This window comes from Petaurus breviceps, unplaced genomic scaffold (assembly GCF_028583685.1).
Source record: "Petaurus breviceps papuanus isolate PSGF00001 unplaced genomic scaffold, PetGlider_PUasm1.0 110, whole genome shotgun sequence".
NCBI lineage: Eukaryota > Metazoa > Chordata > Mammalia > Diprotodontia > Petauridae > Petaurus > Petaurus breviceps.
In genome coordinates, this window is record NW_027185597.1 from 4,824,271 (window position 1) to 4,841,418 (window position 17,148).

A 17,148-nucleotide genomic window follows, 5' to 3' on the forward strand; every position below is an offset into this window, starting at 1 on the left:
CTAGGCTAGTAGTTAGCAGTTAGTAACTAGGCTCAATGTAAGGCTTATTGCATCATGCAAATGCCTCATCAAATGGGACAATTCAATCAAGAGTCCAAGGGAGGCTCTCAGAGCCTGCACCTCAAGGACTCAAGGAGAGCTCAAGGGGGGCTCCCAGAGCCCATACCTCATCAAGAACATAACCTTTGTAAAAACTTGCAGGTGGAAAATGAAGTGTCAGGCTCAGGGGACAGCAAATGTGTCAGTTTGACGGGAATATTGAATACGTGCAGGAAAGTAATGTAAAGTAAGCCTATGAAGGTAGTTTAGAACCAAAATTTAAAGTCTTTTAAATATCAGCTTAAGAAGTTTTCATTTTATCCTACAAGAAATAGGGAGACAAGAAAAAATATATAGCTAGAGAATGACATGATCAGACTATGCCTTATGGGTAAAAGAAGAGAGGGACAAGAAAAATGGAGACCAGGCAATATGTAAGGGATGGATTGCTGAAGTCAAGAAATACCACCAAATAGATCAAGTTGGCTCAAATATAGGAGTACATGAAGAGGAATAATGCCAAATATCTGGAAAGGGCAACTAGATCTAGATTGTGATGGGTTTTAATAAGAAGTTTTCATTTTATCTTAGAAGCTATAGGGAACTACTGGAGTCTTTGAACAAGGCAATTATGTTATCAAGTCTATGCTTTAGAATCTTGATTTTGTCAGCTGTGTCACAGGTACATTTGAGAAACAAAAGGTTAAAAGAGACCAATTAGGAGACCATTGTAATATGCTAGGTGACAGTGCATGTTTAAAAATATAGGAGATTTGGAAGAGATGTAGTGGAGGTAGAATTACAAGATTTGATTAAACATGGTGAGGGTGAGGCAGAGGAAGGAGTCAAGAAAGACTGCTATGAGTAATTGGATGAATGATAGAACCCTGAATAGAAACAGAAATATAGAGAAGGGCGAGATTTGGTGGAGGGTGGAAAAAGAAATAATGAATTGCTTTTGAATTATGTTGACTTTGAGATGCCATTGAGGCTTCCAGTGGCTGTCTAGTAGGTATTTGGTGATGTATAGAGTTCAGGAGAAAAATTTGAGCTGAATAAATTGTTAGAATTGTCTGAATAAAAATAAGGTAACTGATATAATCTCTAATAAATATAGGGTATAGAAGGAGAGAGGGTGAAGGGAAGAAACTTGATTTGGATATTGCTAGATATTTGGACATCCAGAAAAAATCATTATTTTAAAATATTTTTTCAAGTGTCACATTAAAGAAACAGCATAGTAATGGCAAGAATTATTTACTTGGAGTCAAAAGGGATCTGCATTTGAATCCTACAGCTGACACTTACTAGCTTTAACTGTCTGTTCATTTGTTTCCTCCTTTCTAAAAAGGGAATGGCAATACTGGTAGTGTTTTCTTTCCAACAGTGGGATGAGAATAAAGTGATATGTGTAAAGTGCTTTGCTTACCTTAAAGTATTATTATTGGTAGAATTTTCCTGTTTTCAACTGAAGATTTAGATGTTTTGTAGAAAGCCTTCGTGAGAAATATGTTGGACTTATTATGTATGATACATCATAATTAATTCCAATGAGTTGTTCTGACACATGAACCATAGATCTCTATCCATAATCAAAAGAATGTAGTGTTTTATTGCACAAAATAAACTTACTAATGTTAAGTGAACCAGTGTCCATGATGCTGATGTGTGTATGCTAGAGAAAATGAACTGCCCTGGTATATTTTATTTAATTACCATTTAAGATACTTAGCTGCATATCTGGTTTGAATGCTCAAGGGCATTTGGGTTCTTTTTATCTCTTTATAAGAAAACATAACTGAATTATAGATAGATATAGATACAGATGTGGTTATATAAATATATGTATGTATCTTCTCTAAGTGACTCCAAATTTTAAAATAATGAATGACTATGTTTAGAAATGGAGATTAGAGGGGCAGCTAGATGGAACAGTGAGTAGAGTGATGGCCCTGGAGTCAGGAGGACCTGAGTTTGGATCCAGCCTCAGACACTTAACACACACAACAAAAAATGTAGCCATGTGACCTTGGACAAGTTACTTAAACCCAATTGCCCTCCAAAAAGCAAAAAAAAAAAATGGAGATTAGAGATAGATTACAGAGATAAAGAAATAGATCAGTAGATAGATGGATGGAATAATAGGTGGGGTAGGAGAGAAGAAGAGAGAGAAGGGAAGAAGAAATAAAGCAAAGAAAGGGGGGAAATGAGAGGGACAGAATGTGTCTCAAATTTTATTGGTACAAGGAACTCTTAGGTGAATAAGCCTCTTCTCCCAGTTCAGGTTGGCACCTTCTTTGCAACTTACATTTGCGAGTTTTGTAGAACACTGAGAGGTTACATAACTTGTCCATGGTTACAAAACCCAGATGTCACAGGAGCACATCTGGGACTTGGGTTTTCCTGGCTTTGAGTCTGCCATTGTGACACTATGCCCTACTGCTTCTTGATGTATGTATGTATGTATGTATGTATGTATGTATGTGTGTGTATATGCATATCCATATGCTTATATAAATTCATATCTTGGGAGAGGCAACAGAGTATAGTAGATAGAGAGTTGACCTTAGAGTCAGTAGTTCTGGGTTCAAGTCCTAACTATAACACATACTAGATATGTGACATTTGGCAAGTAATTTAACACCTCATTACCCTGTATCAATTAAATCATAAATCTAGCTTCCTGCCATCAAAGTCCCCCAAACAACACATATGTTAAATTACACTACTTTATCACAGAAAAGGTGCAAAAATCCTGCTACTGTTAGGTGATCCCTTTATGAAACAAAAGCATATTCTTTTAGTAAATTCAAAAAGGTTATGTGATGAAGGTCATACTGCCAAGTGACCTTTTATAATTACTTAAGTCAGTTCAGACAGAAAATATCAGACTTGAAAAAGAACCCAGGTCCTTGTGAAATGTACAGAAAACAAACAGAGCTATAAAGGGGAAAGCAATGAGAAGACATGTTCAGCTGTGTGAGTAAAATGATGGACAGAAACACTTCCAACAGGGAATGAGGCTTTATGGGCTTATCAAGCATAAGAAGTATTGGGATGGTTGCTGTGTGGCTTAAAATCCTAAGTCTGTCTGACCACAGACCCCAAACATGTTTTCTTTCTCCCCTTGAGATCCCACATTGTAGCATAAAGCTTTTTCTTATAGACCTGGGGAAATTTTGTTTAGCTTTTTTTGTTGTTTGTTTTACAGGTTTACTTTGCTTTAATAAGAGTGTTAATCATAGACATTTATTCGGCTGGGTATATTTATTGAAAATACAATGAGGAGGAGGCCATTGAGGGAGCATCATCATTCCCAGGGGAGAGAGGAAGAGAGACAGAGAAAGAAAGGGGTGGGGGGGCAGAGGGACAGGATAGGGAAGAGAGAGGAGAGGGAGAGAGAGAGAACACCAATACCAATACTTTTCAGAGCATTGTCTACCTGGAAACAGATAGAGAGACTTCCAGATCCTTCAGTATGAAATTTATCAGTCATGGAATAGCTCATTCTAAGAAACCCACCTAAACAATGAGTCATTAAAAGGGTTGGGTAAAAAGAGGAGTGACTGAACAAGTTACCTCACTATTGGTGCATGTGTATGTCTATGTTACAGTATGTGCATATGCATAGAGTATTGTGTAGTGTGTGCATGTGTTTGTATTATATAATAATTTGACTGACTATCCTGAGGTCAAAAAGAGTTAATTGGTAGTTGGTATCATCATTCCCAGTTTGGGAGAAATTTCCTCCTCTCATTCCATTAGTTTATATTTTAAAAGTAATAACATCAGAGATATGGGAGTCAAAAGTCTCTCACTGAAACTTATTCTCAGTGTTGGTGACCAGAATTACAGAGGACCTCTGAGCTCCTAAATCAGCACCCTGAAAATCATATTAGCCATCAGGTTGGTGATTGTGCAGCACATACCCTAAAAGCATAGTAAGTGATTGGTTTAGCATATCATTAAATATTTTGCTGAGAAAATCACATAAAAACAGTAAACATTCTGTCGCTATTTTATGTCACATTTCTGGGAAATGACCATTAGCATAATATAGTAATATCATTAGCACAATCTGCACAGATGAAAAAAATCTCAAAGCCAATATTGCATTTTCATAGAATAAATAACCATGTGTTTCAATAAACACAATTATGGATGTTAATACCCTAACAGATTGGGTTATTTGATTTTTCACTATATTACTTATAGGAGATATTTCAATTTAGTCCCTTTAGAAAGTAAATATTGGCAATATTTTTAAGAGAAGAATATATTCTGTGGGTTCTGCTGGTGGCCAAGATTGTTGTTCTTAATACCTGCTTGGGGGTGGGAGGTCATCTGAATGCCAGGCAGAGTTCATCTCTCTCTTACTCTTTGCCACTTACTAGCTGCTTAGCCCTAGGCAAGTTGACCTCTTTGAGTCTCAGTTTCCTTGTCTTTAATAAATGAGACTAATAATGCTTGGACTCCCTGCCTTAAAGGCTTCCTGTGAGGATCAAATGAAATTAATTATGCAACATATTCTGCATACCTTAAAGTACTCCACTGAATTTTCTGAGAATATATTAAAAAAAAACCAATAGTACTAAATAGTACTGAAATGACTGGCCTTGATTAGGTAAAATAGCTGTTGCCTAGGTAATCCTGTATGCTAATAGGCATGGATTGCCAAAGAATTGTCATGTCCTTGGTGCCTGGAAAAAATCCTTTGTTCATTGTAGGTACTTAATAATTGTTTGGTAGCTTAATGATATAGGAATGAATTTTATAATTTCTGCAGACAGACAGAGGGAAAGGACCCACATGCATAACAATAGTCACAGAAGCAGTTTTGGCATAACTAAGAGGGAGAAGCACAATAAGGTCACAATGAGAATGACCAAAGATATTGTTACCATAATATAAGAGGACCCAAACTGAAATCTTATTGTTTTCCTGGCATCATCTCTCTAACTTTGTCTTTATCTCTGGTATGGTTCCTACTGAAGATTGTCCTAGCCTCAGGAACTATTTCCTAGAGATATCTCTGCTTCAAGACCTGACCAGAATGTCCACAGGATTCCAGTACCTTTGTGCCACCCTAGATGGATAGAAGAGCTCGGTGGTTTCTTTCTGGTTTTATTTTACCCATCCCTTTTTTGATCTCCACTGGGGTATTTCTGAGGATATCTGGGGTTAGCTACAACTTTTCATATTACCTTCTTTGCTAGAAGTGAGATAAGTTTAGTAGGCATGACAGGAACCCCTGAATAATTTCAGGTACATTGCAAATTACATCTTTTTTGCTTTCATGAGATTGTAAGTCCTGCATACTACCTGTACTATGGTCTCTTGTCTTATTAAATTTTTCTATAATAGGATTCACATTTCAAGTTCCATGTTAATCCACAGGTTGTTTAAAAAAAAAACATTAGGAGCAGGATTATGGTAAACTCATATACTAACCCTGCTTTCTCCAGTTTAACTTAAAAATTTCCAAGCAGTCAAATAGTTCTATTTTATTTTGCTGAAGGTTCAGAATGATTTTTTAAAAATCTGAAATAAATGTTCTTGTCTTTACATACATTAGCTGACATTTTGTAGACAAGAAGTAAAAACAAGACAAAAAAACAATACATTTTTAAAAACTCTAGTGTGCATCAATTTTCTTATAAATGAAGCTTGTGTTTTATACATGCTTGCAGCCTCAGCAACCCAAGGATACCAAGTCTGTGTACTTCCTGCTTAACTATGGAGGCATTTGATTCACCAGCACCTGCCACGGTAGAAATTGGGAAGCATTGCCAAAATAGACCCATTTCCTTAGCACTCAAAAAGTGCTCAGGGAATAAAGTATAAATAAACAAATGAGGCTTTTGAAAAAAAAAACTCCACAAATTTTCTGCAACTTCATAACTTTATAACAGTTTTTCACCAGCTCTGTCTAGTCTGTTAAGGTCACATGTTGCTTTGAAATTCCCAAGTCACTCATCAGGAACCAGCCATTCAGAAGCAAGAAGATAGTACCATGGATAGAACGCTGGATCTGAAGTGAGGAAGATCTGAGTTCAAATCCAGTCTAAGATGCTTATTAGCTCTCTGACTCTGGACAGTCATTTAACTAGGTGTGCCTCAGTTTCCTCAATTGTAAAATAGGGATAATAATAGCACCTACTCCTAGGGTTATGGTGAAGATCAAGAAAGGCTATATCTAAAGCATTTAGTATAGTGTCCATATAAAGTAAGTAATTAATAAATATTTATTTCCTCCTTCCTTTCAATTGAAAATGGTTCAGTCAGGTGTCATGCATTCCATTAAAAAAAACAACATTGAGTTGTGCAAGGTACTGTGGTAGGTTCTAAGAATATAATGATAAAACAGTATCATTCCTACCCTCAAGGGATTTACATTTTATTTGAGGAACCCATTACATACACAATTAATTAGCTACAAAATATGTGCAAAAGTAGTGTAAAGTAATTTCAAGAGGAAGTAAGTGCTAACAACAGAAGTCAGGAAAAGTCTGTGCTTTGGGAAAAGCTATGTATGGCTTCTAAGATATAGTCACAGGGAGAGCACATAACAAGTGTGTGGTGTAGGCTCTGCAAGGACATAGAAATTAGAAAGACAATGACACCTAGACCAGTTTTGCTGGAACTGACTGCATGAAGGAGAGTAATATGAAATAAGACTAAAAAGACAGTTGGAAGTCATCTTTAAAAGCATTTGTCAGATCTAAATACATAGAAAAATATCAGTTGTTCATTGTTAGACCAAGTTAATATAAAAAATGACAATTCTATCTCAATTAATTTACTTATTCAGTGTCATACAAACCAAACTACCAAAAATTATTTTATAGAGCTAGAAAAATTATAACAAAAAGAACAAAAGGTCAAAAATGTCAAGGGAATTAATGAAAAGAAATGCAGGGGAAGGTGGCCTACCCATACCAAATCGGTGAACATCAAAACTATTTGGTACTGCCTAAGAAATAAAGTGGTAGATCAGTGGAATAGGTTAGGTACACAAGACACAATAGTCAATGACCATAGTAATCTACTGTTTGATGAACCCAAAACTCACCATTTGACAAAAATTGTTGGGAAAACTGGAAAATAGTATGGCAGAAACTAAGTATAGACCAACATTTTCTACTGTCTACCAAGATAAGACCAAAGTGGGGTACATGATTTAGAGATAAAGGGTGATACTATAAGCAACTTAGAAGAGCAAGAAATATTTTACCTGTCAGATCTATGCAGAATGGAATAATTTATGATAAAACAAGAGATAGACAATATTATGAAACACAAATTGGATTACTTTGATTATATTAAATTTTAAAAAGTTTTTGCACAAACATAGTTAATGCAACCAAGATTAGAATGAAATCACAAAACTGGGAAACAATTTTTTACAGTCAGTATCTCTGATAAAGGCTTCATTTCTAAAATATAGAGAGAACTGAGTCAAATTGAAAAGAATACAAGTCATTCCCTAATTGATAATTGGTTAAAGATTATGAAGAGTCAATTTTCAGATGAAGAAATTAAAGCTATCTCTAGTCATAAAAATACTCTAAATCACTATTGATTAGAGAAATGCGAATGAAAACAACTCTGAGATACCACATCACATCTATCAGATTGATTAATATGATGAAAAAAGGAAAATGATGAATAATGGAGATGTGGGGAAATTTGAAAACTAATGCATTGTTGGTGGAACTGTGAACTGATCCAACCATTCTGGAGAACAATTTGGAGCTATGTCCAAAGGGCTATAAAATTATACATACCTCTGCTAGGTCTATATCCCAAAGAGATCATAAAAAATTGGCAAGGACCCTTATGTAGAAAATACAGCAGTTCTTTTTGTGGCATCAAAGAATTGGAAATTGAAGGGATTCCCATCAACTGGGAAATGACTGAACAAATTATGGTGTATGAATGTAATGGAATACTGTTGTTCTATAAGAAATGATGAGCAGGTGGATTTCAGAAAAACCTAGAAAGACATATCAGAAAGAACTGATGCTTAGTGAAGTGAGCAGAACCAGGAGAACACTGTACACAATAATAGCAACGTTGTTCAATGACCAACTTTGATAGACTTACCTCTTCTCAGCAATACAGTGATTCCAAAACACTCATGAGGGAAAATGCTTTCCATATCCAGAGAAAGAACTATGGAGTCCAAATGCAGATCAAAGCATATTTTTTTTCCTTGTGGTTTTTCCTTTTTGTTCTTATTATTCTTTCAGAACATGACTCATGTGAAAATATGTTGTTTTTTTTTTTCAAAAAAAAAGCTTTAAGTTTTTCAATTAGCATTGACCCAGAGAAAGGGGTACAATCTGATAGCTTTATTCTGTCACACATATAAAGTGACATCTAGAAGCTGTAAATTAACTCAGTGTTTTGCCTAACCATGCTCAGCAGCATTACACAGAGAACCTGTCTTTTCCTCCTAAATCTCACTATTTATTACATTGCATAAAGGCATCACTGTTTTATCAATTCATTAATCTTTTTTCTTTCCAAGTTATATGCTTTTGCCATTTCTCCTTTTAAAGTTAGCACAACTTTGTTCTAATTGTGCCTTTCTCATCCCTGAGAAGCTTTGAAATCCACACCATAATATGGTTTTTGGAATTTGTCTAATTCAGTTCTGCCACCTATGTATATACTCTTGTGTATAAGATTCAATGCTCTATTATCCTGGCCTTAGATTGTCACTGCCCTGTAGTGAATGACCCTCCAACATGCTGAAATAGACCTTGAAATGCCTTGACCTTGGCCCTACCAAAATGATGCACTACAAGTCTATTGAAATTAATGAGACTTGGCTTCCTCTCTTACACAATACCGCTACAAGGCTTCAGAGGCATCCTCTACCTGATGTGTGTTTGCATGGCACAGTGGTGTTTTCTGAGGCAACTAAGCTCCAGGCATCTTTTGTGTTACTTCACAGAGTTCACAGCTCTTCTCCCTTCCCTTCTTCATGACTAACTCCCCTCTTCTCCTTCATTGTCTACTGCTCACCACTCTATTATTGTTTCTCATCTACATTGTTCCTGCTGTCGACGCCTTTATTGTTTGCAAGTCTCTTCCTCTTCCTATTTACAGTTTTTCTTTCCCATTCTTTTTTTTTCTTTTCCTGAATGTGTCAGGAACCCATTTTGTTATGTCAGGCATAAATAGATGGTAAAGGGTAAGCAGGTTTTCTGTGTGAATGAGGTTCATTATTACAGAAACAACCTGAAAAAAAATCACTGTGCCATCAAACATGGCAACTGAAAAGGCATGCAACATGAAGGGACCCAAAGAGAATAAAATTGCTCTGTTGTGCTGTAGCATTCTATAGCATGCTCACACACCCCCACACACTTGCACACACATGCACATGTGTGTTTCTGTCTGTGCACGTGTGTGCACATCACTGTCTACCCAGATTGCTTGGATCTTGTACTAAACAATTTGTCTTTTATTGGCATTTTCAGTAAATGAGAATTCTTTTTTTGGGCAAATTAAAAAATCACAGTGTATCATTTATGAGTTTTCAATCTTCTGATTATCTGGATCAGAACTTCTTAATCTATTTTTATGTCATGTACCCCTTTGGTAGTCTGGCAAAGCCTATGGACCCTTTTTTAAGATAATGATTTTAAATGTTTAAAATTCAGAAGATTATAAAAGAAACCAACTATATTGAAAAACAATTATCAGAAAAAAAGTTTTAAGTTCTTAAATCTCAGGTAAAGAATCCTTGATCTAGGCTGTTTTTGCTATAACTATTTAGCAATTATTCTGCTTTTTCAGGGCTCTGTATATTATTTTATTTTCCTTTGTAGTAGTTACTCCTGGGTTCAGCACACTTAAAGTACTCCCCCCTTCAAAGAATAGAAGTGTTATTATGCATTTAGCATTTTATTTAAGTGGTAAGCTGGACCTGTCTTGTATTAGTGTACAAAATCCTATTGTTAAATTTTCCATATGAGTATTTACACTTTGGAAATTGGCAAATACAGTAAATTAGGGCTAGATTTATTGTTTTATTGATTGTCTAGACTGTAAAAATAATGGAGGAAATGTTAATAATTCAGATTAAACTTTTTAAATTCTTTCTTTATTTTATTTTTTATTTATGGAGTAAAACAAGTATTTCCATAACATAGTATGATAAAAAAGAGAATTGCACATGAAATTACAAATCTATTATATATAATTTTCTACCCCTTTTAAATATGTAATAAGGTTATCATGTAAATTTCTTTTTTTTTCCTTTTTTATCCCCTCTTTCCCCCTACCATAGAGATGGCTACCATTAGACATAAATATGTATATATGTAAAATCATTCTATACATATTTTTATTTGCCATTTTTTCCTCTGGATGCAGATAGTATCTTTCTTCATATGTCTTTTGGAGTTAATTTGGATATCTCTTTTTTTTATTTTAAATTTATTTATTTTTAGTTTTCATCTTTCAATTCCACAAGTTTGGGAGTTCCAAAATTTCTCCTCTCTCTTCCCCCTCAGTTTATATAGGTTTTTCCAGGTTATTATGAAGTCTGTCTGCTCCTCATTTCTCTCACTCTTTTGGCATTTGAAGCCTTTCATAACTTGGCCCCTTCTTCCATTTCTACTTTTCTTTTTTAAAAAATTATTTACTTTTAGTTTACAGCATTCATTTCCACAGTCCCTAGAGTTCCACATTTTCTCCTCCTCCTGCTCCGAAGGCAGCATGCAATCTGATATAGGTTCTACAAATACCTTCACATTAAACATTAGTCAAATTGTAAAGAAGAATTATAAGCAATTGAGTGAACAAGAGAAAGAAGGAACAAAACACGAGAGAGAGCAAGTAGTTTGCTTCAATCTGCATTCAGACTCTGTAGTTCTTTCTCTGATGTGAATATCCCATTCCATCATGAGTCTTTTTAAGTTGTCTTATAACCTTGCATTGCTGAGGGGAGCCCAGACTATCAAAATCAGTCATCACAGATAGGATGAGTCTGTAATTGTGTACAAAGTTCTCCTGGTTCTGTTCTCCTCACTCAGCATCAGTTTATGTAAGTCTCTCCAGGTTATTATGAAATCTGTCTGTTCCTCATTTCTTATAGCACAATATTATTCCATTACATTCATATATGGGCATCCACTAGATTTCCAATTCTTTGCCACCATAAAAGTAGCTGCTATAAATATTTTTGTATATGGGTTCTTTTCCCACTTTTATGATTTCTTTGGAAAAACAGCCCTAGAAGTGCTATTGCTGGGTCAAAGGGAATTCACATTTTTATACCCTTTGGGCATAGTTCCAAATTGCTCTCCAGAATGGTTGGATCAGTTCATAACTCCACCAACAATGCATCAATTTTTTTAGTTTTCTCTCATCTTCTCTAGCATTTATCATTCTCCTGTTTTGTCATGTTAGCCAATCTGACTGGTGAGATGTCATACCTAAGAGTTGGTCTGACTTGCATTTCTCTAATCAATAATGATTTATAACATTTTTTCATGTGATTATAGATGTCTTTAATTTCTTCCTCTGAAAACTACCTGTTCATATCCTTTGGCCATTTATGAACTGGGGAATGACTTGTATTCTTAGGAATTTGACTCAATTCTTTGTATATTTTAGAAATGAGGACTTTATCAGACACTAATTGTAAAAATTCTTTCCCAATGTTCTGCTTCCCTTATAATCTTGGTTGCATTGACTTTGTTTGTACAAAGAACTTTTCAGTTTAATGTAATCAAAACTGTCCATTTTGCAATGCTCTGTATCTCTTCTTTAGTCATAAATTCTTCCCTTCTCCTTAAATCTCACAGGTAAACTATTCCTTGATCTCCCAGATTGCTTATAGTATCAACCTTTATATCTAAATCAGGAACCCATTCTGACTTTATTTTGGTATACAGTGGAAGATATTGCTCTATGCCTAATTTCTGCCATTCTGTTTTCCAGCTTTCCCAGGAGTTTTTGTCAAAATAGTGAGTTCTTATCCCAGAAGCTGGAGTCTTTTGGCTTTATCAAACAGTAGACTACTATAGCCATTAACAACTGTGTATTGTATACTTATCTGTTCCACTGATCCACCACACTATTTCTTAGCCAGTACCAAGCAGTTTTCATGACTGCTGCTTTATAACACAGTTTAAAATCTGGTAGGCCACCTTCCCTAGCATTTCTTATTGTTAATTCCCTTGATCCTCTGGACCTTTTGTTCTTCCACATGAATTTTATTATTTTTTTCTAGATTCATAAAATAATTTTTTGGTAATTTGATTGGTATGGCACTAAATAGGTAAATTAATTTGGGTAAAATTTTCATTTTTATTATATTAGTTCAGCCTAACCATGAACAACTGATGTTTTTCCAATTATTTATTTCTGACTTTATTTGTGTGAAAAGTATTTTGTAATTGTTTTCAAATAGTTCCTGGGTTTGTTTTGGCAGGTAGATTCCCAAATATTTTATAATATCTACAGTAACATTAAATGGAATTTCTCTATTTCTTGCTGTTGACCTCCATTAGAAATATATAGGAATGCCGAGGATTTATGTGGGTTTATTTTATTTCCTTAAACTTTGCTAAAGTTATTTACTATTCAAGTAGTTTTTTCACTTGATTCTCTAGAATTCTGTAAGTATATCATCATATCATCTGCAGAGTGACAACTTAGTCTTTGCCTATTCTAATTCCTTCCATTTCTTTTTCTTCTCTTATTGTTACAGCTAACATTTCTAATACCAAACTGAATGACAGGGGTCATAGTAGACATCTTTTTTTCACCCCTGATTTTATTGGAAATATTTCTAGCTTATCCCCATTACATATAATACTTGCTGATGGTTTTAGGTAGATGCTACTTCTCCTTTTTAGGAAGACTCCATTTATTCCTATGCTTTCTAGTGTTTTTAATAGGAATGGGTGTTGTATTTTGTCAAAATCTTTTTCTGAATCTATTGAGATAATCATATGATTTCTACTAATTTTGTTGTTGATATGATCAATTATGCTGATAATTTTCCTGATATTGAACCAGCCTTACATTCCTGGAATAATTCCTACCCAATCAAAGTGTATTATTCTTGTGATAAGTTCCTGTAATCTTTTTGGTGGTATTTTATTTAAAATTGTTGCATCTAGATTCATTAGGGAAATTGGTCTATAATTTTCCTTCTTAGATATTTCTAATAGTCAAAATGGCACTTTTTTTGTAGAACAGGTTGATAAAAAATTTATTAGCATGCCTCTTCCTACGTCCTTCTACCTTTGGCTTTTTCATATTGAACCAGGTTGGGACAAAAAAGAACTTCTGCTCCGGCTACTTCTGCTCACAAGAAAAGGCCAGAACCTAAAAAGAGAAATATGAGAATGAAAAAATTTAGAATTCTCCCACTAGAGACATAACAAGGAATTTTTGTACACAGTTGGGAGTGAGTGTGATGTTAAGATATGAACACTTCATTTTGTGGTTGAAATAGACTGAGGACAAAGGCACTCAAAATTGAGACTCAACTAGAAAGCCAGGGTTTTTCAAGGGAACAGGGATTGAGATGAAGAAGAAAACTGTTAGTTACGAAAGTTTTGGGGGAGAAAGGAAAAGGGACCTGGAGGTTTATAGATGAAAGCAAGATATGGACAGGATAGAATGAATCTTCAAAGAGATGTGGATCCTGAATCTTGACTGTAGAAGAAGGTACTAAATGTAGCAAGGAGCATGTCATTTCTTCCCCTCACCAGGGGTGAGTCAGCGGGTATCAGAGAAGGACTTGCTACTCTTGAAGAAGGTGCCAAAGTGGGTGATATCTCAAAAGATGTCTCCCATTAAGAAATGTTCACAGATTTCTATCCCCTCTCATGATTTTCCTAGATCCTGCCTTTTCACAGGCAAATTCTGAGAAGAAGCTTTCCATGTTCATTGCTTCTACTTTCTCACCTTCTGTTCATGCCTCAACTCTTTGAAGTCTTGTTAAAGACCATGTCACACAACTGAAACCCTTTTTCCATTTTTTCCAATGCTATCTCTAATGCTCAATCTCTCAATCCTTTTCCTTTTTAACCCCTCAGTAGTACTTGATGCTTTTCACCACCCCCTCATTTCAAATACTTTCTCCTCTCTGGGTTTTCATGAAGTTGTTCTCTCATTGTTCTTTTTCTGCCTGTCAAACCAATCATTTTCAGTCTTCTTTGAAGATCATAATCTAAGTCCTGTCTCCTATTTATAATTGTACCATAGCGGTGTGCTTTTGCCTTTCTCTTCCCTCTACACTTGTTATTGACACCATTATCTCCCATAAGTTTACAATTCATACCCAAAGCTACACATCCAGTTCCCATTTCTCTGCTGAGCTCTAGTTCCACATCTCTAATTGTACTCTTGACATCTCTATTTGGGTGTTTGATTGGCATCTCAAATTCCATGTATCCAAAACAGAGATTACTGTCTTTCTTCTAAACCTGCACATCTTTCTAATACCTCTTTTTCTCTCAAAGGTACCACCATTTTTCCAGCAATTCAAATTAACTTAGGCATTATTAGTGATCCTTTATTCTCATTCATCATTCAGAGAATAGTGATAGCAATAGAATTCCGAGGAAATGAGCCTTGTGAATAGATGGTTCCCTAGATAAAGGAAGCACCCTTCCAAAAGTTGAGGAAGTGCACTCCCCCCAATATCAATACCTAGGACAAATGCCCAGCTTCCCATGATGGTTCACATTCTGTGTCCAATATCCAGAGTGAACAGTATTTAGGTGATAGACTAACATCACCATTGCATTTTAGCACATGAAAAGTGATGCAATTTTATTGACAATTCCAGGGGGAAACTATTTTTGAGACATACAGATAATTAGGACAAAATAGCATCCAAAATTCAGTTATCCATAAGTTGTTCCACTAAATCATCTTGACTTTGTTCTATAGAAGCAATCATAGTGATTCAGAGTGAATCTGACACACAGTTTGGCTCCATAAACTCCCTGAATCCCAAGGAACATAGATGCATTTATTTTCATTGTATGAGCTAATGTATAATATGAACACGAGCTTCACCTGGAGTGTTCTAAGTTAAACAAGAAAAATATTGAATTGTAGAAGGAGACTTTGATATTCATGTGCTACATTTGAATTCCACTGGACTCATCATTAAAGGGTCTTTTTGAGTCACAGATAGTAATAAGCTGTAATACCCCCCCTTTTCTTCTTTCTTTCATTATCTGTTAAAGCCATATCTTTTCTATAGTACATGAATATAAGCATTATCCTGTAAATATAGTTATTTTGATTCTTGCTAGGTGTAATGTAAAGATCCCACTAAGTTAGACATTAGACACCTTCAGATATACAACTATTTCTCCTCCTAACCAGCTGCACACAATTCACTTTACCTTACTAAACCTATTTTTTTTTTCATCTCCCAGGTGATCTAAAAACTCCCTTGGAGCTTTATCATTTAATGATGCATTTGTTCCAGATTTGTAATTTTGTTGATATTAGGAACTGCCAGTGAGGAAAATCCCCTCTACCAGTGCAGATTAGAAACTACTTTACCATCTATGTTCTTAGGGAGTTAGTTACCTTGGACACTGAGAGGTCACAACTTGCCCCAGATTAGTATTTATTAGAGACAGGATTTGAAATGAGAAATATTTTCTATCCACTATGTCATGTAACTTGTCTAAGATCTACTATATATCTCTCATATATTCATTTTGCTTGACTAATTTAGATTAATTGAGGGGAGGTCAATCTTCTGGGACACAGAACTCAGTTGGTTCCCCAGCTCCTGGGGGTTTTTTCTCCTTACCTTTCAAAACTGACAAGATTGTAGCTTCTAATCCTCTTCTAAAAGGGAAAAGAACAAATGCAGAAGCCAAGGACCTAGGCCCCTTTCATGCTGTCCTCAGTAAGGGAGAGCCCAAAGCCTCTCTTCCTACATCATTATCTCTTGTTGGCATCACTGGATGCCATTTGTGAAAAATTCAAAGAGATTCATCAAGAGCAAATAACCAAGAAAGAGTGAAATGCCAAAGCTCTGCTCCCTAATGACTTCTGAATGAATTTTCAGTTTTGGCTCTGTAGCTATTCAAAAGGTGTCTTTCTCCTAACCACATGATTAGCAGCCTAGAGCCACTCACATCCAAGTCTCTCCAAAACATTTCTATCATATGTCATCACAACGCTCCTGGAAGCTGCCTTCCCAGCTTCTGCTTTGTAGTGTCATCACAGGATTTCTATGAATATGCATAAAGGAGGGGGGAGAGGTGAATAGTGACATTCCCAGGTCACTTAGCCTTACTACTTCATGATTTGTGTTTTATATTCTAGAAATACTAACCATATTCCTGTTGAGCATTCTTTCATATATTTTTAGGCCATGGAACATCTTTATTTTAAAGAAATCAGGGAACAGAATCATGGGTCTCAACTGAGACCATAGAATTCTGACACAAAAAGGTGTCCTCCAGGTCCTCTAGGAGGAATAGCTTGAATAGCAAAAGGCTGGCCAGGGAGGGGGATGGTGCATCCTTCATAAGCTAAAGTACTGTTCCAGCTTCGTATTTCCCTCCTCATCTAGGGTCCACCCACTGTCTTCCTTATCTGGATCCATCTGGCCTACCAATTGCATGCATCCCCAGTCAATAACTGACTCCTTAGGAGAAATAGGGGGCATCGTCCTAGCACTCCTTGTACAGGTACCCCTGCCTCCCCTGAGGGGAGGGAAGGTTCTTTGGTCATCCCTGAGGGAGACTTTCTATTTCTGAGTCCAGCTTCTTTCTGTAGGGCAATGTTGGGGAGAGAAACCATTTGGGGATTGGTGAATGAAATCATCCTGAGGATGGACACCAGGCTAGGGATGGATATTCACTCCAGGAGTGGATGCCATGTTGAGAAAACATACAAGGTGAATGCCAAGTTGGAGATGAACACCACGTTGGTGATGAATGCCGCACGGGGGACAGACAGCCAAGTAGGGATGACTGCCATGTTAGGGGTAGATGCAAGGCTGGAGATGCATGCCCAGGCTGGCAATGGATGCCAGACTGGGAAGAGACACAAAGTTGGTGATAGATGTCCGTATTGGGAGGGGGTTGCCATATT

The 17,148-nt window shown here is 36.0% G+C and overlaps 1 protein-coding gene across 1 annotated transcript in view; it reads left to right on the plus strand.

Moving 5' to 3' along the window:
- The window catches only part of LOC138156879 (contactin-associated protein-like 2), a 2,167,135-nt gene that overhangs the window by 1,500,124 nt on the left and 649,863 nt on the right, over positions 1-17,148 (plus strand). The window lies entirely within an intron of this gene.